An 8,872-nucleotide genomic window follows, 5' to 3' on the forward strand; every position below is an offset into this window, starting at 1 on the left:
CAATCCCTCTAATCGGTGGTAATCCTGATGGCACGTCCTGTGGAAAGACGTCAGCGAACTCTTGGAAAACGTTAGTGACAGCGGGAGGCAAAAAGGGAGGCACACCCTCGAATGGAAATAATACCTCTTTGCACACAAAAGTATAGCAAACAGATGCAGTAAAATCCAGATCAGTAATATCAGATTTTGTGGCAAGTAAACATCCACTCTTCAATTTTATTTCACATGAAATGCTATATGATGGTTTATTAGGCTTATTGTGTTGCTCAAATTCCTTTGCCACAATCTGATTTTCACTCTTACTTTGCTCTTATTTTTCTTTACTAGCTCTAGCAATGTCATCTTGCATAATATGTTCAGAAGACATAGGAAGCAAAGATACACCCAAACCATAAACCATATCCCTGGAAAAGAGGGGCACAATCTCCTTGATGGAACATGTCGTAAAACAGTCTCGAACTGCTCTTTCATAAAAGGCTACAGGCCGCGACCTTTCAAATAAGGAGAGACGCTAGTCATTTCTGAACAGTCATCCTAGAAATTAAAATTTATATATATACATCTTTTTCTATAGATTTTAAGGAGGGTAAGTCACGACAGCCGAGCTATCATCGGTTTAAGGAAGAGAGGAACTCGCCTCACAAGCCAGAGTCCCTATGAAGTGACCAAAGGAAAAAAGGTTTCGACATTGGAGGCAAGTTCGAGGGATGCTGAGGAAGTCCATGACTAGGTAGTCCACGGGTCGTCTTCCTATTCTCGTGGGCTGGACTCCCGGGCATGCTCGACTATTAGTAGAGGTATCAGACTCAGGATGGACTCTTCCGAAGACTTGGTGTACAATCCAAGGCGATGTAGTAATCGACATATTCCTTCTCTATTGTAACCAACCTTTTGCAAACCTAGCACCCCTGGCATCTATATAAGCCCGGGGGCCACAGTTCGTAGGACACATTAAGCTCATTATGATTAGGGTTTAGACCAGGACATTCGATCTCGAAGTAGATCAACTATGTACTCTGTACTACTCCATCGATACTAACAAGAGAAGGACATACGGTTTTACCTCCATCAAGAGGGCCGGACCTGGGTAAAACACCATCTTCTTCATCTCTTGTTACCCATCGACCCTAGATCCATAGTTCGCACCCCCTACTCGAGATCTCCCGGTTTCGACATCGACAGCAGGGTGCTAGAACGGAGCTCCAGATGGCCTCCCATCAAAACAGAGACTTGCGGCAGCATAAAAAGTGTTTGGGACTCCCTCTGATGTTTTTAGGGTATAAGAGAATTTATAAGACAGAGAACGGAGTCGGGAGGGCCTCGAGGGGCCCACAAGCCAACACCACCACCACCACCACCCCCCCGTCGCACCGGCTTGGCTTGTGGGGCCCTCGTGTGGCCCTCGGCCTTCCTTCGATGCTTGTTGCTCTTATTTTGGTCCCAAAAAAATCACCAAAAAGTTTCAGGTCAATTGGACTTCATTTGGTATGGAAAACCTGAAAAGTGAAAAATATGCAGAAAGCAGCAATTGGCACTGCGCACTAGGCCAATAGGTTAGTGCTCAAAAATAATATAAATTGGTAAATAAATACCCAAAAGTATTCTAGAATGATAATATATTAGCATGGAACAATCAAAAAATATAGATATATTGGAGACGTATCACGCATCTATCGATGGGCCGCTGATACGTCTCCAACGTATCTATAATTTTTTATTGTTCCATGCTCTTATATTATTTGTTTTGAATGTTTTATATGCATTAATATTCTATTTTATATAATTTTTGGACTGACCTATTAATCTAGAGCCTAGTGCTAGTTTCTGTTTTTTCCATGTTTTTGAGTATTGCACATAAGGAATATTAAACGGAGTCCAAACGGAATAAAATCTCTGGAATGATTTTTCTTGGACGAGAAGACACCTACTAGACTTGGAGATGGGGGAAGTAGACCTGCTCGGAGGCGACAAGCCTACAGGGCCCGCCCTAGGGGCGCCCCCGTGGCTTGTGGGCCCCCTGCAGCTCTCGTAACCCTAATCCTTTGCCTATAAATTCCCAAATATTCCCCCAATACCAGACGGGGCCAAAAAATACTTTTCTGCCGCGGGGAGCCTCTGTTCCCGTGAGATCCAATTCAGAAGACTTTTTCGTTAACCTGTCGGAGAGGGAATCGATCACGGAGGGCATCTACATCAACTCGATTGCCCCTCCGCTAATGCGTGAGTAGTTCACCACAAACCTACTGGTCCATAGCTAGTATCTAGATGGCTTCTTCTCTCTCTTTGTTCTTCAATACCATGTTCTTCATGATATTCATGGATATCTATCCGATGTAATACTCTTTTACGGTGTGTTTGTCGAGATCCGATGAATTGTGGGTTTATGTTCAGATTATCTATAAATATTATTTGAATCTTCTCTGAATTCTTATATGCATGATTTCATATCTTAGCAAGTCTCTTTGAGTTATTGGTTTGGTTTGGCCAACTAGATTGGTAATTCTTGCAATGGGAGAAGTGTTTAGTTTTGGGTTCAATCTTGCCGTGTCCTCACGCAGTGACAAAGTAGGGGTAGCGACGCACGCATTGCATTGTTGCCATCGAGGATAAAAAGATGGGGTTTTCATCATATTTCTTGAGTTTATCCCTCTACATCATGTCACCTTACTTAATGCATTACTCTGTTCTTCATGAACTTAAGACTCTTGATGCAGGATGGAGTTGGTCAATGTGTGGAGTAATAGTAGTAGATGCAGAATTGTTTCGATCTACTTGACACGGACGTGATGCCTATATGCATAATAATTGCCTTAGATATCTTCATAATTATTCGCTTTTCTATCAATTGCTCGATAGTAATTTGTTCACTCAGCGTATTATTTTCTTTCATGAGAGAAGCCTCTAGTGAAACCTATGGCCCCTAGGTCTATTTTCCATATTATATTTTCAGATCTATAAACCAAAAATACCAAAAATATAATCCTTCCATTTATTTACTTTTGTTTTACTTTTCGTTTCCGCAATCTTTTATATCTATAAATATCAGATATCATCCTTGCAAGTAAACATGAAGGGATTGACAACGCCTTTGTTGCGTTGGGTGCAAGTGTTTGATTGTTTGTGTAGGTGCTAATATTGGGGCATTGCTTGTTCCTCCTACTAGATTGATACCTTGGTTCTCAACAAACTGAGGGAAATACTTATCTACTTTGTTGCATCACTCTTTCCTCTTCAAGGAAAAAAACAATGCAAGCTCAAGGTATAAAATTAATGGTGGATTTCCCCCCATAGAGGAGATCCTTTTTAATCAAGAAGAAATAATGAGATTGTAGTCCCCGGATTATGTTGCTTATAACAAAAATTTGAGAAAAAGGGTTCCTATTGAGGTTTTGGTTGATAAGATTTCTAAACTCAATGATAATTTTTCCATACAAAATTATGGATTATAGTTCATACTAAGAGTTAGACATATGACCTTCACCCAGAGGAAAGCCTACAATGATGAATTGAGTATACACTATAGAGGGTCGAAGGAGGAACCTATTCCTCCCGCACTTGATCTTAAGGATCCTTATCCTATTAAATTTAGCCCTTTTGATTACTTTTTCTTGCCACAAAGTAAAATTTCTACTGAAATAAGGGAGTATGATATGAGCATTGATGATCTCCCATACTATTATGACAATACCTAGATCTATTGCATTATGCCTAGCTAGGGGCGTTAAACAATAGCGTTTGTTGGGAGGCAACCCAGTTTTATTTTTATGTTCTTGTTTTTGCTTATGTTTTTGAGTGCTTCACACATCATTACCTCTCTAATAATTTTAGTTTCTTGTTTTAATTAGTGTTTGAGCCAAGTAAGACCTTTGGGATGGTCTATGGTGTTTGCAAGTTGATTTTGCTGAAAAACACAAACTTTCGCTCTCAGTCCAGGATTTTGTAAATTCACTAGTATGTCATTTTGATCTGAATTTTTTACACAAGATTGGTATGAAAATGGCCCAGATTTTCCTAATTTTTCAAAAAATTTGGAGTTACATAAGTATTCTAAGTTTATATATTGCTATAGACTATTCTGTTTTTTGACAGATTCTGTTTTCTTTGTGTTGTTTGCTTATTTTGATGAATCTATGGGTTGTATCGGGGGTATGAACCATGGGAAGTTGGAATACAATAAATATTACACCAACATAAATAAAGAATGAGTTCACAACAGTACCTAAAGTGGTGATTTAGTTTTCTTATACTAACGGATCTCATGAGTTTTCTGTTGAGTTTTGTGTTGTGAAGTTTTCAAGTTTTGGGTAAAGATTTGATGCACTATGGAATAAGGAGTGCCAAGCGCCTAAGCTTGGGTATTCCCAAGGCACCCCAAGCCATATTCAATGATGCCAAAGAGCCTAAGCTGGGCATCCCCTCTTTCGCCTTCAATCCATCGGTAAATTTACTTGAGGCTATATTTTTATTCACCACATGATATGTGTTTTTCTTGGAGCGTGTTGTATGATATGAGTCTTTACTTTTTAGTTTTCCACAATCATCCTTGCTGCACACATCTTTTGAGAGAGACATGCTGAGTCATGAATTTATTAGAATATTCTATGTGCTTCACTTATATCTTTTCAGCTAGGCAATGTTGCTTTAGTGCTTCACTTATATCTTTTAGAGCACGGCAGTGTTTTATTTTATAGAAATTATTAAGATCTCGTACCTCACTTATATTATTTTGAGAGTCCTTAAACAGGATGGTCATTGGTTTAGGTTATGAATTTAGTCCTAATATAATGGGCATCCAAGAGTGATATAGTAAAAACTTTCATATTAAGTGCATTGAATATGATGAGAAGTTTGATTCCTTGCATATAGTTTTGAGATATGAAGATGGTAATATGAGAGTCATGCTAGTAAGTAATTGTCAATTGTAAGAAATACTTGTGTTAAAGCTTGTGATTCCCGTAGCATGCACGTATGGTGAACCGTTATGTAATGAAGTCGGAGCATGACTTGTTTAATGATTGTCAACCTTTGTGTGGAGGTCGGGATCGCACGATGGTTAACTCCTACCAACCCTTCTCCTAGGAGAACGTGTCTAATACTTTGCTTCGATAACTAATAGGCTTTTGCAATAAGTCTGTGAGTTCTTTATGACTAATGTTGAGTTCATGGATTATACGCACTCTCACCCTTACACCTTTGCTAGACTCTCTAGTACCGCACAACTTTCGCCGGTACATTAAACCCACCTTCCTCAAAACAACCACCATCTACTTTCCTCAAAAAAGCCACCATACCTACCTATTATGGCATTTTCATAGCCATTCCGAGATATATTGCCATGCAACACCACCGTTCCTGGTTTTTTATGACACGCACCATCACTTCCATATTGCTTATAGTCATATTTTGTTCTAGATATCGAGTTGTAAGTAAATAAAAGTGTGATGATTTGCATTATTAGAGCATTGTCCCGTGTGAGAAAAAGGATGATGGAAGCTATGATTCCCTTGCAATTTGGGATGAGTCTCCAGACTTTACAAAAAATAAAAGAGGCCAGCGAAGCCCACAAAAAAAAGAGGCCAAAGATGCCCATCAAAAAAATGAGAGAAAGAGAGAAGGCACAATGATACTATCTTTTTCCACACTTGTGCTTCAAACAAGCACCATGTTCTTCATAGATAGTCTCCTATTTTGTCACTTTCATGTAACTAGTGGAATTTCATCTTTGCACGACCACTTAGTTTTCTTTTTTGAGCTTTCATACACTTATAGCTCTAATGCATTTCTTGCATGGAAATCCCTACTCATTCACATTGATATCTATTGATGGGCATCTCCATAGCCCATCAATACACCTAGTTGATGTGAGACTATCTTCTCCTCTTTCTTTTTGCAACCTCCACCATATTCTATTTTCACCTATAGTACTATATCCATGGCTCACGCTCATGTATTGCGTGAGAGTTGAAAAGGTTTGAGAATATAAGAAGTGTGAATTAGTTGCTTGACTTTCATCGGGGTTGTGCATGATTTAGATACTTTGTGTGGGGAAGATGGAGCACAGCGAGACCATATGATTTTGTAGGGGTAACTTTCTAAGACCATTCTTTGTTAGCATGCTTGAAGTATTATTGTTTTTGTGTCAATATTAGACTTTTGTTTTGAATCTTATGGATCTGAATATTCATGCCACAATAAAGATATTACATGGATAAATATGTTAGGTAGCATTCCACATCAAAAATTCTGTTTTTATTATTTACCTACTCGAGGACGAGCAGGAATTAAGCTTGGGGATGCTTGATACGTCTCCAACGTATCTATTATTTTTTTACTGTTCCATGCTATTATATTATCTGTTTTGGATGTTTTATATGAATTAATATGCTATTTTATATTATTTTTGGGACTAACCTATTAATCTAGAGCCTAGTGCCAGTTTCTGCTTTTTCCTCTTTTTTTAGTATTGCAGATAAGGAATATTAAACAGAGTCCAAACAGAATAAAATCTTCAGAATAATTTTTCTTGGACCACAAGACACCTGCCAGACTTTGAGAAGGGGGCAGGAGACATGTCAGGAGGCGACAAGCCTGCAAGGCGAGCCCTAGGGGGATACCCCCTAGCTTGTGGGTCCCCCTGCAGCTCTCCTAACCCTAATCCTTGGCCCATAAATTCCCAAATATTCCCATAATACCAGACTAAGCCAAAAAAATACTTTTCCGCCGCCGAGAGCCTCTGTTCCCGTGAGATCCAATCTGGGTGCCTTTTCCCGTAATCTGCCGGAGAGGGAATCGATCACACAGGGCATCTACATCAACTCCATTGCCCCTCCGATGGTGCGTGAGTAGTTCACCATAGACCTACGGGTCCATAGCTAGTAGCTAGATGGCTTCTTCTCTCTCTTTGTTCTTCAATACCATGTTCTACATGATCTTCATGGAGATCTATCCTATGTAATACTCTTTTGCGGTGTGTTTGTCGAGATCCGATGAATTGTTAGTTTATGTTCATATTGTCTATGAATATTATTCGAATCTTCGCTGAATTCTTATATGCATGATTTCATATCTTAGCAAGTCTCTTCGAGTTATTGGTTTGGTTTGGCCAACTAGACTGGTAATTCTTGCAATGGGAGAAGTGCTTAGTTTTGGGTTCAATCTTGTGGTGTCCTCACCCAATGACAAAGTATGGATAGCGAGGCACGTATTGCATTGTTGCCATCAAGGATGAAAAGAAGGGGTTTTCATCATATTGCTTGAGTTTATCCCTCTACATCAGGTCATCTTACTTAATGCGTTACTCTGTTCTTCATGAACTTAATACTCTAGATGCAGGTAGGAGTCGGTCTATGTGTGGAGTAATAGTAGTAGATGCAGAATCGTTTCGGTCTACTTGACATGGATGTGATGCCTATATGCATAATCATTACCTTAGATATCTTCATAATTATCCGCTTTTCTATCAATTTCTCGACAGGAATTTTTGCACCCACCATATTGTTTTCTTTCATGAGAGAAGCATCTAGTGAAACCTATGGCCCCTTTCCATAGTATATTTTCAGATCTATAAACCAAAAATACCAAAAATATATTGCTGCCATTTATTTACTTTTGTTTTACTTTTCGTTTCCGTAATCTTTTATACCTATCTCTATTAGATCTCATCCTTGCAAATAACCGTGATGGGATTGACAGCCCCTTTGTTGCGTTGGGTGCAAGTGTTTGATTATTTGTGTGGGTGCTAATATTGGGGCCTTGCTTGTTCGTTCTACTGGATTGATACCTTGGTTCTCAACAAACTGAGGGAAATACTTATCTACTTTGCTGCATCACCCTTTCCTCTTCAAGGGAAAACCAACGCAAGCTCAAGAAGGTGCAGCCGCTATATAGGGTGTGTGTGTGTGTCTATATATATATATATATATATATATATATATATATATATATATATATATATATATATATATATATATATATCCATTTGACTCATAATGCTGGAATGCCACCCTAGCTACGTGTCATGTGTGTGCATGGGTGGGGCGGGGGTGGGGGGAGGGGTACCATATATACGTCCATAACCTAAGTAGCAAACATATAACGAATGTTAAGGGGGGTATGCCCAGTTTTCTCAGTTAGGTGCATGCACATTATAGTGTTGCGTATTGTGTATTTAGACACCAGACCATACTCTTTTCCTATATATATTTGGCCACATGTAGGGCGATGGTGTTCTTCTAGCCTCTCTCAACAATTTTTTTATGACAAGCCAACTCGTGGTAGCGTACGGTCTATATATCTCTCTTGACCGGTAAAAATATGTGATGGTTTGACCAAATTAAGGTATAAATTATTTTGGTTGTCTTACGACAAGTGAGGCATGGATAAATGTGTGACAAAGTTTGAGCCAGGTCATGTGTTCATAGGATCCCCTCCTCTGACACATACTGTAGGGCCAACACCCTACTTTTATGTCATGAACCCTTTTGTGTCACACTGTACAATTTTAGGCATGCACATATGCATCATGTGCCACATCAAAGTTGTGAATTGGGAATTTAAACATGACAACACACCATCTTCGTACATATATATATTTCATCTGTTCCTATATACAAGTCTTTTTAAAGATTAACTACATACATACATACATACATACAAATATATATATATATAGAAACACTATTCATCACCCAGGATGCAGAATAGTTTATTCTTCATTCGAGATAATCTTATGATAAATTTACAAATAAATTACATTTGAAATACAAATATTTACATTTATATTGAATCACAATGTAAAATTTGACAAAAGAAAAACAAAAATATAGGTCACAAGATCAAAAAACTTCAGTTTATTGTATTTTTTGCACTATTT

The sequence above is a fragment of the Hordeum vulgare genome, chromosome 3H (assembly GCF_904849725.1).
Source record: "Hordeum vulgare subsp. vulgare chromosome 3H, MorexV3_pseudomolecules_assembly, whole genome shotgun sequence".
In the NCBI taxonomy this organism is placed as follows: Eukaryota; Viridiplantae; Streptophyta; class Magnoliopsida; order Poales; family Poaceae; genus Hordeum; species Hordeum vulgare.